General features: G+C 42.2%; 1 protein-coding gene and 1 long non-coding RNA gene across 2 annotated transcripts in view; one reads left to right on the forward strand and one right to left on the reverse strand.

Annotated features, from left to right (window-relative positions):
• HS6ST1 (heparan sulfate 6-O-sulfotransferase 1) overlaps nt 1–16,580 on the forward strand; it is a 183,787-nt gene that overhangs the window by 92,713 nt on the left and 74,494 nt on the right. The window lies entirely within an intron of this gene.
• On the reverse strand, nt 7,945–11,201 carry LOC311441565. The gene is made up of 2 exons (XR_014696074.1): nt 10,999–11,201; nt 7,945–10,153 (listed from the first exon to the last, which is right to left on the reverse strand). It is a non-coding gene; the product is annotated as an uncharacterized lncRNA (long non-coding RNA).

The following is a 16,580-nucleotide window of genomic DNA, read 5'->3' on the forward strand; positions in this document are numbered from 1 at the left end:
TTTCAGCCTCCTTGAAAGCAGTCTGATGGTAAATAAACGTTAATTCTCTCTGAGCACAGAGCCCTTTAAACAGACAAGTAAGGGCCCTCTTCAGGGATAAAAAACAATGCATTTTCCTGCCAAAGTGTTTTGTTCTGCTTTTTTTCTTTTCCTTAAAATTACTAGAACACAAAAAGATATGCCAAAAGTTTCATCTTCTTGAGGATAGTGCTGATCTAAATTGTATTCAAGAAAGTAAATACTTTGACCAGGCTTTTATTGTGATATAAGAAGGAAACTGCCACGCTCAACAATTTTAGCACATTTGAACATATTGTGTCCCCAGACATCAAACAGACTCCCTGTCCAGACTCCAGGGGCATGATTCTGCCACGAGTTTATCCCTTCTGTGGTCCAGTGGATGGGATCTAGTTTCCAAAGAAATGGTGGGTGTGGTGGTCAGACTTCTGCTTGTATAAAACTAAGTTATATGCAGTATATAAATCTGCTGCTATATCTAATTATTCCTTTTTCTGAATTAACAGTAATTCCTTTATTTTCTTTTCTCTTCCATATTTTTGCTGTTACTGGATCTTCCGCTGTCTTCCTCCTTGAACTGAAACACGTAGGTAAGTGTAAAATCTATTTTGCAAATATCCATTATCAATGTTTCTCTTTTTTTTTTTCCACTTTCCCCTGATTGTGCCTGCTATATTGCAAGTAAATTTTCAGGAATGCATTGCATGGAGAAAGAAGTAATAATGAGGAAGATATGATCCTCAATGCTCTATAAATACATGTTCCCAAACGATGAACTGTTACACATACAGTTGTATGTGCGCACAAAGGAAAAAAAAAAAAAAAAAAAAAAAGGCAAGTGGCAAGTTTCCCATTTAACCCAGAAACAGAGAAGTGAGGCAACACAATTCTCTTGCCAACAAAATCCCAAACCAACACTTACTGCCAATGTTGTAATTAAAAGCACTGGAAATCAGAACTCTCTGTGAAGAAACTCTAAACTCTGCTTTCCTTCGATGAGGTAGACCTCCATAGGAAGTCACAGAGGTATTTCCAAGTGTAATTCAAAATGTGAGTAGGATTTAAATGTAAAATAAATAATGTTTCATCAGAAGTACACTTCCAGAAAAGGTTTGCTGACAAGTTTGTTGTAAGCCTATTGTAACTCAAAATCTGTCCCAAATTTCTGCCTTCACTAATTACTAAATACACAGAAAGAGGAAAAAGAAATATTTAATTTCTGGAGTCTTGGAAAACTTTCCTCTTCTCCTACCTTTGAAGATGTGTGGAGAGCAGAAGAGGTATGTGAAATCTTAAAACTGGAGCATTCAGAGAGGCATTTGAAGCCTGGGCAATTGCAGCTGTGTTCAGCAGCACAGGATACGTCTCAAGGTTCTCCTGGACTCCTTGTGACCTGAGCTGCGGCACTTTCTCAAAGAGCTTCTTAATTGTTCTGGAGCTCCCTAGTGATCACTGCATCATTTGGAGGGTGTTGCAGCTATCTCCCACACCACTGCTCTTGTCAGTACTGCAAATTATTTTCATGGTGATTTGTTTGCAACTGCTGAAAAATCAGTCTTGTTCTCAACCTTATGTTTTTGTATGTACCTATCCTCTTCTAGGTAACGTGACTGTGCCAATGTTACAAAGATACCATACCTGTCTTTGTGCCACTGCTTATTCACCGGTCGTAATTTTATCTACGTTGGTTCTTGTTTAGAAGTGGTTACTTTCAAGCATTTGGCTAATACAGTACTACAAAATGATACAACAGCTCCAAAAAAAATTAGAAAATTCCCTTTATTTTAAAAGTTGTTTGTCCACTTAAGTGAACAACCAAGGAAATTGTAATTGCAAGTTTAAAAGCATTTATGTAAACTGCATGTTTTAAAACCTGTGTGCATGATAAAGTCTTAAAATTTGAAATATGACAATACTATCAATATTATATGTACTACATATGGATCACACAAACGTGAGCTGTAGGTCTGAACTGTGTCTTTAAAAGTATTTGAAGTAATCTAGCTCGGTAAGTTCAAGTGCATATACGCACATGTAATCTGAATACACTTGCACAGGAATACGTGGACCTTAAGTTGTGTTAACATGGGATACAATCCTTTCTGAAGGAAAATGAGTATAAACATCTGTGCTGGGGTTGGGGAAAAATCCATCTAGTCTGGTAGCCCAGGGAAGAGTAAAACAGGACAGGCATTTGTGATACTTCTCTCTAATAGTTCTCCAGCTTCCAATTACATTCAGTTTAGTGACTTCCTGAGCATCACAAAAGTAGAATGCTTAAGGTAAAAATTAAACTTGCCACACGAGTATGGGTCAGAATATGAAGCCTCTGACCTTAATTTTTAAGTGCTGCTTACAGCAACATAATACTTCCTTTCCCAGGTGCTTCATCCCTTAACGGGGCTGTGTGAGAGCTCATTGCTTTCCTTTGCCATGGTTTTCACATGCTGTCTTCCAGTCTTGCCATTAATGAATAATCTTTCTGGTTTTGTTTAGTTATGTGGGACAGGAGGACTCTGCCCATGAGGAGGTCTTGGTAGCTTATGTAGCATTAGCAGTAAATACTCTTAGAAGTATCTGTCTGCCTGCTGTTCTCTCCAGTGCACAAGGGATATTGTGAGCCCTAGTTTAATCCCCCATTGTCAGTTGTGCTACCAAGTCCATCGCCAACATGAAGAGGCGTTACATTCTTTACAAAACAGCAATTATAAGTCATCATTGTGAAATAACTGATTTCAGAAATAGCTTGTCATCCTCCATAGGTGATGTTAAATTAGTTTATAAAACATGGTGTTTTGAAATGCAGCTGAAGACAGGTGACATACATGTGTTGGAGGAGAGGAACTGACGTACTTATGGTGTTACAGAAAAACTGTGAAACAAAATCACCAAATTCACATTGTCTTAAGGAAGGCTTCTCTGGCACACAGCTTGCCTGTTGTGTACCAAAAAGTCACAAAGGTAATTCATGGTTTTATACAGTAGATTATTTTGTTTTGTTTTCTTTTGTTTTCAAATTCTTGTTGTAAAGGAAAGACCAGGCTTTCCAACACAGTAGTTGAGCGATGTATTCCTGTTTGGATGATGCTCAGTAAAAGGTTCTTGAAAGAAGCAATAAGGATAAGAGTTATTTAAGTGCAGGAAAGATCAAGTAGCAGTGGCACTAACGGTACCATTATTCTTCTTGAAAAATGTTCATGTATTTATATGCATAGACATCTGAAAAGGTAACGTTTGAAAAGAATAGATGTCTGGTTTACTTTTGCTTGATGTTGGAATAAGAACTCAGTGCTGGGGCTTGAATGAGATGTGAACTCTCTAAACTAGCTGGCTGTAACACATGGAAGATCTTCAGAATTGTCTGCCATTTTTAGGAAGTCATGCCTGTGAGGTGTTGTCAGCTGTAATTGGGAGGTTTAAAAACATAAAAATCTTGTTTAGAAAGAACAGTCCTTACTTACAACCAACTTTTACATTAAAAATAAATAAAGCAGGTTCTGTTTTTGCACTAGAAACCCACTGACAATCATATAGTTTAATGACCTTGAAATTTTCCCTGTCCTTCTTTTCTTCAGCTTCTCAACACTCTCCAGTCTCTGGTGTTTTAATGCCCTGTATATGAAAACAAACCAAACTGAAGCAATTTTTCCTGTCTTAGCAATTAGTAAGGAAATGCAGTTCCTGAGAAAAACAGAAATCTCAAGGTGGAAGAAATCAAGTTGCGTTATAGCAGGGTGAAGACTGTGTGCATGAATTCTGGAAGACAGGAAGAAAAAAAATATAGCATAAAAACTAGAAGATATATCAAAGGTGTTTTCTCTCTCTTAAATTTATTTAGCTTTTCATTTCTGTTGTTATAAGCAGTTTCTGCTTTCCCAGTCTAGTATCCAACATTGCTGACTTTCAGCTGCATTAAGTACAGTGACAGAGTAGCACTACGTCATCCGTCTCGGTGTAAAGCCATATCAAAGGTACTGACATCTCTTTGAAGTGAAATATTAAGCTTGCTGGTTTAGACACTAAACTTTGATGTACGTATGTAATTGTGTGTATGAGGGGATCCCATAAATGTTGAATACTGTTACAGATCTACTTCACAGCCTTTAATAGGAAAATTCGGCCAGACTTTACTAACCCTGAATATGACTGACCGTTCTACATCTCACAACTCACAGCTCAGATGAACATTGCACATATTCTCAAGTGAATTTAGCATTGTTGGCCTAAGTTTCTAGAATTCATACAAGGAGTGAAAAAAAAAAGCATACATCAGTTACAGAAGACACTGCATTTTCTTTGCTTTATTTCCTTTAAAGTGACATATGAATTGCTGCCGGCCTTGCAGCTATTATACAGTTGTATCAGTAGCAAGTCCTCATGTTAAAAGTTGCTTAATAGTTCTGATACTTTATTTAAATGGCTTGTAGCATTCTGAAACTAATCTCTTAGGTCAAGGTATTGCTGCTTCAAGGTGCGTTGTGGGGGGGAGGGAGGATGGCTCTGGTTCATCAGATTGGGTGCAAGCCGGTGACAGAAGGGAATTAACATTCTCTTCTGAAAACTGAAAAACAATTCCTGTGGCTTCCTTCAATATATTATGATGCTGTTCAGCCAAATAATACACTTGCATCGTGTCTGACAGAAGATACGTTGTAATAGGTATTTGAGAAATGATAAGCAAGTAATCGTACCATAACACACTCAAGTGGGAATGCAGTTAACGTCATTCCAAGGCATAAATATTTTTCTTCTTTGGTTCATTAGTTATACAACAGTAATACTTTCTTAATGTGTTTTATTTTATAGATATACACTTAGAATACAAACATTACTGAAAAGGATTTGCTTATGTAAATCAAATTGGCTTTTTTTTTTTACCTGAAATTGTCAGTGCCTTTACTGGCAGAGTTGCTCCCTGTTTTCTTATTTTTTCGTGGCATTCCTTTGAACAGATAGAGAGCTATGTTTATGATCACAGTGAGCTAAGAACAGCTGAACTGGCTGTATCACTTCCATATTTTCTCAATTTTTTGCTTTTATTCTGGCCTTTTTTTTTTGGATGCAAACTACAGAAATAAAAGAACATCTAGGAGCAAGAAGCATAGGGGTTTACAAAGCTTGAGATGATATAGGGTAGAGGGGAAGAGAAATTTTATCTTGAAAAGATGCCTAAATGACAGAGTAGGTTTGCTCGCTAAGCTCATTGCACTGAAGACCCATGTTGGCTCCGTGGGAGTCCACATATGCTAGTGGGTGGCCTTTCCTGAGCAGCCTGTAGAGCAAAATGTGTCCCTACCGAGCTTTGGTCCTTTCATCCTGTTAGTGGCTGGGAGAGAGAGGAGACCTTGTGAGTACCCCTTTGGCCTGAATACTTGAACATGTAGCTAAAGGATAACACGTGATGGATAAATGGCCTGCGTTGTGGGATGATTTTGTTTTTTTCCTTTGCAGTTATATGATGATATAAGTGTTTTATTAGGTTAAAGAAGAAAATCAGGAAGCTTGAGTAAAGTGTACTGTCATGGTTTCAGCTGCTGTTGCAGTTTCAGAGCCTGCCCTACTTCAATGACCATGGTCACTGCAAAAAGCAGCACTTTAAACCCCTCTTGCTAGGAGATGGATGGTGTCCAGCTTCTCTTCCAAAGGGAAATGCTTTGTGCCCTTTTAAAGCAAGGCTGCTAGGATTCCGCAAAGCTCACTCTAGAAAGCCTTGAACCTAGAGAAGGTCCAAACAGAGAAACACTGCAACATTTATCTTTCACTGTCCCTCTCTCCTTGCCTGGCTGGCTTCCCCTGCCACCCCTATGAGAAAGGAAAAATGCATAGCTTGGAAGGTTCAACCACAGCATGGTTTTATACTTCAAGGATCCAACTGAAGACAAACGGCTGTCCCATCAAAAAAGATACAGGATGCCCAAATGTCACAGTTGCTTTACTTGTAGGTTCTCATTGAGTTAAACATGCCACCTGAAAGCTAGGCTGAGTTTCAGTGGAGTTGACAGGATGATGGAACAGTCTTGCCGTTATTGTACATTGCTTCTCAGTACTTAAAAATGCTCTGCTAAATTAGAAATCAGTATAGGTGTGCTTTCATCTCTTTCTTTCCTTGTCCTTTCTGCCTAGACTCCAAAATTAATTTTTTTTTTTTTAATTAATTTATGGAAACACTTAAGCCTGACCTTGGATGTGGTGGTATGGAAGATTTTAAGAGAAAAGAAAATGGCAACTCTTCAGACTTTCCTCAATGAATGGACCACAGACATTGCTTTTCATTTGTCTTTCACAGAAATATGCAATGTGATTTTTTCCTTATCCTGTGGGTTTTGTGGTCCTGAAGACGATTACTGAGATTGGGAAGTGCCTGGCAGTACGCTGGCTAAAACGAGGCATTCACATCTGGCATTGTTTAAACTTCTTTCAGGCCTCTAGAATGCATTTTTGCAAATCGTTGTTTCCCAGGCAAAAGTATGGCATTCGCTCTGATTTCATAAAACAGATTCCGAAAAGTATTTACAGCTAGCCCTTCAGAGTATCAATGGCTGGCAGCATCGTATTGAAAACAGGCTAAATTGATTCAGATAGGCTCCCAAGCAAAATTAATACACGAAGTTGTGCAGTTACATATAATAGCACTACGTTCTCCTGAAATATTAGCAGATGGTCCAGTGAAACAAGCAAAGAAGTGATCCATGTCTTTCCAGCTCACATCACTGCTTCCTGCTCAAAAGAAAGAGAAGGGAAAAGTAAAGCAAAAATGAGAGTTTGTTATTGGATGTGCTGGGAGCTGAACTGCCCAGAGAGCAGATGAACACTGTAAGCCATCAGAACAAAGCCGTGGACTCATCATCGTACCTTTTGCACCACTATAACTACCTTGACATCAGCTGAGATAAACTGTACTAGCTCGTAGAAAATCATGCCCATTACTTATAATTCTCAAAAGTTTTAATTATTCTGATATTGTATCTCTCTCTCGTCCTTGTATTCTTTCTCTGGAGAGAGTGTTTCTGAGAAGATGCCAAACAAGTCAGGAAAAGAAAGGCCATTCTGTCCTTGGTATATTACTAAAAGGATGGAGGGCTATCAGTTTGAGAATTTCCTTGCTAGGCACTGACCCACTCTTCAGTTTGTGCACAGATCTGATTTTACCAACATACACCTTATTAATCATTTTATTTCCCAATTCCCTGTAACAGCTCTTTTTTTCTATTGCTGCCATCAGTATCAGCACAAAAATACAAAGCTGCACTGCTGCAATTTTCCTAGACTCTTACAGCAAGTTGTTGACAGGGATATGACCCGGTTTGTCTTTCTCCAGCCCCAGATATATTTTTCCTCTAATTATCCTGCTCCTACTGTTTAGACTATTAGGAGTTTTCTCCTGCCTTGGGGTATTGTTTAATCTTTCTAACCTAATATAAGTAAGTCATTTTAAAAAAAAGTAAAAGTTTTGTTTTTGTTTTTTATAAAAGGAACTTGATTAGCAAATACAAACTAGCAAACATTTTTAAAGGATGGTGAAACAGATCTCAAGAGGGTTCTTAGACACAAATGTGGCTGATGGTGCAACTGAGGCTTTATTATTCAGTTCAGCTCTATTTCACAATGTTTCCATCTATAGGTTAAAGACAAAAATTTAGAAATTTTTATTTTTTATGAAGAGCAGTTTGAGTATTAAAAAATAGATAGTTATTGGGGGGCATATTGCTGTTTGCTTTGATTGCATTTTTATTATTATTAGGTCTTTGAGAAAGGTGGGATTTGGCAGTACTGCCAGTTGTTTCTGTTTTACAAGGATTTGTTTTGCACAGAAATTTGACTGGTTTGAATGTGAGCACAGAAGCTTGTGCTTGAACCTGTTAGACCTGGAGATGTCTCATGATTTTTCACCAAGTCTTTGACCTTCCTGTTGAGGTCAGAGAGTTCCTTGTACATGGCCAGCTCTGTTCCCCAGGGGAACTCCTGATTTAAGCCTATTCCAGAAGTGATCTGACCAAGTGCAAGCCTCCTCTGTTCATCTCAGCTGCTACCTAATGGTGGGGAATAACAAAGGCAGTTTACAGAATATTTAGTTGGGATTTTGTTGCAGATGTTACATAAAATTACATCCGTGAAGTATCTGCAAAGAAATTGTATTTAATTCAAGTTACTTTTAGGAAGGTTGTGACATGCCTACTCACAGCTGAAGGAAATCCCCTCTGAAGCTAGAAATTGGGGATGTCCAAAAATGTCTCCAAAAATACAAAGGAAGAAGTGTGCGTTACAACAGAACGAAATCCTGATTGTAAATGGCATGAAGCATCCTCCATTGGTTGTAGCATCAGGTTGCTGCAGAGCTCTAGCTGTAGTTTGTAAGCCAAGAGTCAAGCCAGTTTAATTTCATGTTACGTTATGTGCTTTGGAATGTGAAGTATTAGTCATGAGGCATCAGTACTTGAGAGTCTTTACTGCTGTTAGTAGAAGACAGAAATTGATCATCAGTCCTATGAATAGTCAGGGAATTCAAGTTTCTAGTCACAATTTCAGCCAATGAGTACGAAAGCCTGGGCAGGAGCACAGTGCTCTAGAGAGCAAATGTTTCACTGGGGGTTTCGGCCACGCTGTGGTGCTCACCTGGAGCTGGCTGGGGCCATAACTGCCCTGAACCTCACAGAGATGCTAAGCGAGTATCAGCCCAGGCAACCAGCTCTGCAGGCCTGTGTTATCACGGACACCCTGGTGCAGCTGTGGGCCCTTAGGAGCACCTCTCAGCAGCACCTGAGCAGTCACAATCTCTGGTGATTGCAGTAAGGGTTGGTGGGGCTTTTTTCACTGGCTTCCATTTTTCTGCTGGGGCCACAAAGGTTATGAACTGGGGTTTGAAAGTACAGCAGCGCTTCTGTTGTGCCCCACTGTGAGTGAACCAGCAACTCTGTTTTCAAGAATGTGTGCCTGGACAGAGAGAAGTGTACAAAATTGCTTCTCCTTCCTTGATTTTTTTTTTTCCCTTTAATCAGGTTGGCCTTATAGTCTTATCTCAGCAACTGTTTCTGAGATGGGCTTTTTGCCAGTTTTACAGCCTTGTCAGCTGCATCAATCACATAGCTCATCTCAGGTCACAGCAACTCAGACAGCGTTAAAATCAAGAACTTTCCTCGGTAAGCACATTCACCTTTCCCAAGGACCAGATGGCAGGACTAATCCAGCATTTGCTCGTAGCCGTGAATGTGCTGCATTGTTTTAGCTGATTTGGGGTGGCTTTGGTGTCTACCTCAGTGGAGTGTCCCCTGCCCCTGCCACAGCATGATTGCAGCAACCTGGTCCCTGGTGAGCCTACAAAGTCCTGTGTCTGGTTGCTTTGAGATTTATTTTATTTTTTTGTATTAACTTTCTATGTGTCATGTGGTGCTTATATTACTACATAAGAAAGATGATTGCATTTGCTCCAGACATCCTGTTCTCAATAATCCTAAACTTTCTGTGTGGTTTTCCCCCGTGTTATGCTTATGCTAATGGTTGCAGTAGGCAACCACAGACTAGGCAAGAAGTGATCCCGATGGATGGGTGCACTGGGAGAGTCTTTGCACAGCTAACCTTTGGTGTGAAACAGTGAGGAAATATACCAGAGGCAGGAGGAGAAATGAAGAACTGAAGGGTCTGAGGGACTGTTGTCACCCAGCAGGTCAGTAAAGGCTTTGGGAATATCAGCTCTTCTGATTCCAGCCTCCAGAGAGGTAATAAACCATTACAGCCTGCTGTTACTGCTCCTGACTGGCTGGTAGGACGTGAATCGTACATCTTCATTTCGAGTTCAGCAGGCAGATAGCTGGCTTTCTTACAGCATTTGAAGCAGAGGAGGCTGCTGGAACATGCATTAATTTGCTTAAGGTGACAGACATGCCTTGGTCCTGGAGGACAGTAGTATTTGAAAACTGGCAACACGGACCTGCTCCTGTTAACCAGTGGCATCTGCTTAGGGTGACATACCAGGAAAAAGTGTGAGAGTTTGGAACAATGCCTGTCCCTTCTGCCAACCCATCTCCATGATGTCGTGGATGTGGCATCCTGTGGCTGTTCCAAATGGGAATGCTTACTGGTTGTCTTGAAGCTTGTCTATGTGCATTAGTGGAGGCAGGTATGTCATTTGGTCTTCTTTCTATGTAAAAGAGAGAGGGGAAGAAAGGACAGGATTGACAATTTTTTACCCATATCCACTGAGGCCAAAGTGCAGTGTGTTCTCTAGTTCTTTTTGTCCGGTGGCATGTTTTCTCTCCAGTTTCCAAGTGATATGAAATATAGAATATGCTGCAGGAGCACAGGATACTGTATGTCAGGGGAACTACTGAATTTATGGCAGCTTTGCAGTCTAGTTTCAGACCTCTGTTCACCTTTAGACAAGGTCTGATCCAGGTACAGGAAATAGTCTAATTTTTTCCCAGAATTTTCATGTGTCTCTACTAGCTAAATCATCGGACTGTTTTCTGAGCTTTAAGTTATCAGCAGGTACTGCCACTGCCATTTTGCTTTTCCATTTCTACATCCCAGAGGTTGTTTTTTTTTGTCATTCAGTGAAACTATCTATGAATGGTTCAAAATCTAAAATCCAATACCAAGTAACTTTTTTTTTTTTTTTTTTTTTTTTTTTTTTTTTTAAATAGCAGAAGCCCAAGCGTGTTTCCCCTCCTCCCTCTTTTACTATGCTTCCCCCATTGTTTAGTCCTTCCTTTTTGATTGTCAGGTAGTAAATTCACCATGAAGAGTGACTGGGAAGTACAGAATATGTCCCTCTTCACACAGTAGTGAGCTCCCCTAGGGAAGGAGAAGTGAGAAATCCTCCCCTTCACCCTCTTCCCAGCTGACACCAGACATCTGTCAGTTGTGGCAAGCACCAGGGTAATCATGCATGCTAGAACAACGGCACCTCCCTCTTGTAGAAGTTGGACTCCTTGATGGATTTAGGGAAACTGCATGTTCGGCCAGCACCCCAAGCAAAACACTTACCTTTCTTGTAGCTGTTACAGAGATGCATAGGGTGGTCTGCTTTCTGTGCATCATGCTCCTGCCCTGGTGCTGGATCAGAAATTAAATGGAGGTGGGGGAAGTGATCACAGAATTAAAGAACAGTGATACGTGGCAGGTGCTATATGGTCTCTTCAGGCCTGTGCTGGTTAGTTCTAAATAAATGCCTGTTACTAACTACTTTTACAAAATGCAAAGAAAAGAGACCAAAATGGGCATGTGGTTTGGATTGTAAATGATTTGTCTGTAACTCTCAAGTCCTTGAAACGTTCTGTAGAGCAAGATTAAGGAGCTGCAAGATGTCTATATAGTCTTGCTTGATGCATTGTCACTTTCAAGTGTTGCATGCCATCTCAGAAGGCACTTTCTTGGTGGTTATAGCCGTGAAATGGGTCCATGCAAAAACTCTGAGATCATACAATTTTAAGATAGTTTTAAGTGTTTTCCCAATTGCCATTTACTTGGAGTACTGTGTAAAACATTTCAATATGTCTTAATGTCACCTGAGTTTATTGGATTGTGAGGAGCTGTTAGTTCCTCATTTAGACTGTCACAAAGCATTTAAATTCATTAATTGACAATTATCTAACAAGCAACAGGAATAGATCTCTTGCTGGACTGAAGCCTGAGAAGCCCATTTGAACTTTTCCAAACATTAGCACATTTAATGAGCTAACAATGAATCTGAGTTTCTGCATGTTCAGTGGGAATGCTTCCTAGTTGATGGCTGATGGCATTTTTCCCCTCAATCCAGGAGAGATAATGAGACCTGGAACAATATTTGGAGTAGTCCATAGATACCCTCGCATTAATTGTTCCTTCGTTCTCCATTGCAAGGCTAGATGGAGGAGTGCCTCCCATTTCAAAGGGTTATCATGTGATAAACATTATTTAGAGTTCCTGCAATTTTATTTGCAAGGAAATTGGGGGTTCAGACAGCAATATACCACACTTTGGTGTCAAGTTTAATCCATTCTGACTAAAAATCAAAAAACAAAAGTGCTTGCATTGGACAAGGCACTACAGCAGTCTGATTCAATGCTTACCTGGACATTTTCATAAGGAAATAGGTTTGACATCCTGACAGCAGTCCTTCCTTTGCCCCGACTAAGTCCCATGCCTCATAATTTGCCTTTGGTACTTCCATGATACAAGTACTTGTGTTTATGCATTTTAAGTTTGTCGCTATGTGTTCCTGAATATTTAGCACTAATTAATCACACAGCTGCTAAAGATAGCCAGCAATTCATAAGGTCAGAGATGCAGAGCTCTACCTGCAAATTTAGGGCAAAATTGTTTGAGGTCCTTTATTTCAAAGGAGCTTTTTCTAACTTTCCAAATTCAAGTCGTGTCCGAGTTCTGGGTGAAAGCTGGAGTCAATACTTAGTTAACCTGAGAACTGCTAAGAAAGCTACTCTGGAAGTGCTTTTTCTGGGGAAAAAGCACCATACTGACAACGTGCTCTTGCAGTGGAATCAGCTGTACTGGCAAAGCTGTTCTTTGTGCTGTTTTAGTAACACTTCTCCCTGGAGTGCGCACACATGAAATGAGCTTTCCAACCAGAAGCAGGTTCTGCCAGTATAAACACGTCTGCACAGAGGGGCTTCTGCTGGCACGGCTGTGTCCCTCCCAGGCCCACATCTTCTCACCCTTCCAGAAGGCTGTGCCAGCTGCAGCCCGTGGTTTATGTACGGCCTCATTTTAGTGTGTTTATTCATCTGCTTTTGTAAAAGTCCTTGTGATGTCGTGCGGTGTGGCACTGTCGTTCATGAACCTCAGCCTCTCAGTGTCAGTCTGTCTATTAATCCTTTTTAAACCTGTTAAACCCTGCCTCTTAATACACTTCCCACCTGCTTCGCTCCGCAATCCATGTTGTTAGGGATGATGCAGTAGTATACAGCTCGGTAAATGAAATTTCCAGAAGTGCCTGAGTGACTTAGGCCCTTGATAGTCGTACTCTGCATAGCTCATAGCCCCGTTTGACAAGTTCTGTGGCCTTGTGTTTATATTGACTGCTTACTTACAGGGGTAGGTAATCCTCCTTGCATTGTTTGCAGGCAGAGTAAGCCAAATCCCCCACTGATACAAGCCTACATCACCCCATAAATTTCAGTGAGACAAGCTAATTTACAGCTCTCTGAGGATTTTGTGCTTTACAACTGGGCTCATCAGGGAAAACATCTGTATGGAGCTTGGGAGCCCCCACGCTCTGTTGCAAGGGTTTGTCACAGGGCCACAGCTCAAAAACAGCAGCCTCAGGTGCCTTCCTCTCCTATCGCATGTGTATATGGCACACGGTATGTACAACACAAAGAGTACGTGAATTACAAGCAGCAGCCTGACCTCATGTGTGTTTGAGGCAGCCGTAGTGCTGCTTGTAATTGAATATTGGGAGTTGCCTGCTTTTCAATCAGCCCCAAAATTGGGACAGAAAACAGATCACTGTTATTGCGTTCCTGACAGTGGAAGTACAGGCTGTCATACGGATTCCCTCTTCCACCTCGATAACAGCACAAAATAAATTTTCTCAATTCTTTCAAACCAGTTATAGATCTTTCCTCTTTTTGTCAGTCTTGTTCTGTGTGCAAGAAATGTTAGAATAGACTTCATTTTCAGAATAATACCCTTTTGCTCATATGTGTCCTGAATACAATGAGGTCTTAAGACTTAAGCATCAGGTGTATGGACAAATCCTGTGCGTTTTCAGCAGGATTTCTTCTGCACATTGAATGGCACTGTCAGCCCATGGGAGGAAGCTGTACTACTCTATTCCAATACTGAGCAGTTCTCTCTAATCTGAGAGTTGCATTTTTCATGTGTGGAGAGCAATGCGCTGTGCTGGTGTTCAGTGAATGCCATGTTTTGCCAGTGTCATGGGAAGTTTGTCAGAACCTTAGTGCTGAGGAAGTAGAGAAATCCAATCTGGGATTTACCTGGAACCTGTCCTTGAGTGGTGCTTTATATCGGTGTCAGGCAGCAGGAGGGAGGGAGACGAGCAGCTCTGTTTCTCCTACTTGGAGTGACTTGTTAACTAAGTGAATCCTAGGAGGAGGTTTTGAGCACTGTTTCTGCTCCAACTTCAGAATGGGATTTGCGGTGCTTAATAAGAAGAACTCTTATTGTCTTGACCTGCAGACCCAGTTCAGCTCAGCTCAAGGCCACTCTCACCGTGCAGGAGATGGGGGGATCCGTCAGGGAGTGAGGGGTGAGGTCAGGCACTGGCTCAGGTTGGCTCTGGCTGTTGGAATTAAGGGGATCTGCCATCTGTGGATCAACTCAAAGGACTTTCATGCCTCAGAGAAAACCCTTTTCCTTCACAGCTTTGTAATGCTTCAAGAAATAAGGCATTTCCACATTTAGTGGAGTTTTTGCCCTTGAAGGATCTGATGCCTTTGTGCTCAAGCCCCCCCAGCCTCCCTCCCAAAACTGCAGCAAGCCTCCTTGGAAGGGAAATTTTCAAAACCAGGGCTGGGACTTGTGTTCCCTGCTCTGACACTGATCTGCCAGGTCTTTCAGCAAGTCACTTCACATTACTAAGTTGCTGTTTTCTTTCCCATCCTTTTCCTTCTTTATCTGTTTGGGAATTTAAGACTGAAAATGATCCGTTCAGCTGTGGGGTCCAGTCCCCTGTTGTGCAGGCAGTCACATGCTAAATGTTTAGCACAGAAGTCTGTGAAACATCTCCTTCAGGCGTACTCATCCCTGCGGGCTGCCAAATGCTTTCTGGTTCCCCGAGGAACAAAAACTGAAACCATAAAGTGAAGCGGAGGTGAGACCCAGCGTGCAGCAGGGTTTCAGGCCCTTGGACAAGCTGGCTTTGTCCAGCCCAGCTCCACGTCCTGCAGAAGAGGCTGCAGCCCGTGCCCGAGAAGGGAGGAACAAAGGGGGAAGCCAGGTCTGACTGTGGGAGAGCTTTGTCCTGAGCCCCCTCAGGGGCTGCTGCCATGAGCGTTGTATATTCTGTCTGAGGCAGGGTTTGTGCCTTTCTCGGCACTGTCGTGCCACAAATATATGTTAATAGGTGTAAGTAAAGGTAGCTCAGGGGGGTCCTGCTGAACTGGTGGCTTCCTTTCAGAGGTGCTGAGCACAAACCAGCAGCTCTCAGTAATTTCATGGGTTCTGTGCTTTAAAAATACAGGCCTTCAGTATTCTCCAACTAGCACTGAAAAAAAAATAGAATAGGTGAATAATCCTCAAGAAAATGTTTTCTTCATCTTTCTTACTTGTCCCTCTTCTTTCTGTATGGCATACGGTGAGGGAATAAAGGCAGATGAGTTGCATTTTGAAGATGATCAAATGCACTGCAAATGTTGACGTGACAGTTTGGTACGTGTCATGTGCTGCTGTCCCAAGGCAGCCTGGTGCGCTGATGGCTCGGTATGAAATGCAATGGAGAGCTTTTAAATAAATAATAGGCGAAAAGAGCTGCTCCAGCCCGCTTTTTATTCAGCAGGAGGATGGATGTGAAGCAGAGGGGGGAGGGCCCATTTCCGAGCTAAGCGGTTGTGAAAATATGCTCATTGAGATGTGAAGAATTTGTAATCAGGGGAGAGGCACCAGGCCTGAGCCAGGGGAGGGAGCAAGGAGGGGTGGGAGAGGAGGCAGTGATGGAGTGGCAATTCTTCAGGATGCATTAAACTGCGGGGAGCCTAAAGCAGGCTTAGGGATGAGCCCAAGGAACTGGGACAAAGTCTGCTCGGAAGCCACAGATGGGCCTTGGCTTTCACTGTTATCTGCCTGAGATCCAGCGGGGGTGGAGAGGGAGGGAAGGGGGAGGACATAAGGTGCTTCCTCACCTCTCTCTGCCTCCCATTTGTGTCAAGAAGTGTGGCTCATTTCCCCCACGCCCAGCCAGACAGGGGGATCGAGGGTAGGAGCAGGCGGCAGCTCCCGGTAGGGCTGGGGAGCAGGGCCGGGAGCGCAGGATTCCTCCCGCTCTGCCAGGCAGGCCGCTAATGCGGCGTGAAAGCAGTTTAAAGCCTGGGGCCCCACTCTCGGTCAGCAGGGTGTCCATGCAGGCCAAAGTCCCCAGTGGGTGGCTGTCAGTGGCACTTTGGTCGGTTAGGCAAAAATTTATTAGTATTATATTTTGCCTTATTTTTTGCCTGAGCAGCAGGGGGAAAGTGACAGCTGTATTAGGGCTGAAATGCTTCCAAAGGGGATCAGAAGACATCTGCCAAGAGGGCTGCTGACAAAACCCCCTTTCAGTGTGCCTTAGCAGCAGCTTCCAAAGATACCATGGTAAAGAAAAGGAGGGAAGGTTCACTGCTTGAGGAGGGCTGGGGCTCCTGCCTTTTTATTTCTCTGTTTGCATATAGAACCTTTATTCTTCCCAGCCTTTCACAACACAGGCATCCTTCCCATTAGTGCCCGAGCGGAGAAAACCCACGCTGCTCCCTTCACTGGCGTGCTCCCCTCTTGCTCTTTGTATGATTTCCAAATAACTGAAGTGGACATTTTGAGGGAAAAGGCGCTCTCCATCAGAGTCACGTCTGAAGTCAAGTCCTCCCTCATGGCAGTGCTGAGCTCCTCTGCCACCAGTGCCATCAGGCTTGCCAGAAATA

The sequence above is a fragment of the Aythya ferina genome (genome assembly GCF_964211825.1).
Source record: "Aythya ferina genome assembly, chromosome: 9".
NCBI classification, from domain to species: Eukaryota; Metazoa; Chordata; class Aves; order Anseriformes; family Anatidae; genus Aythya; species Aythya ferina.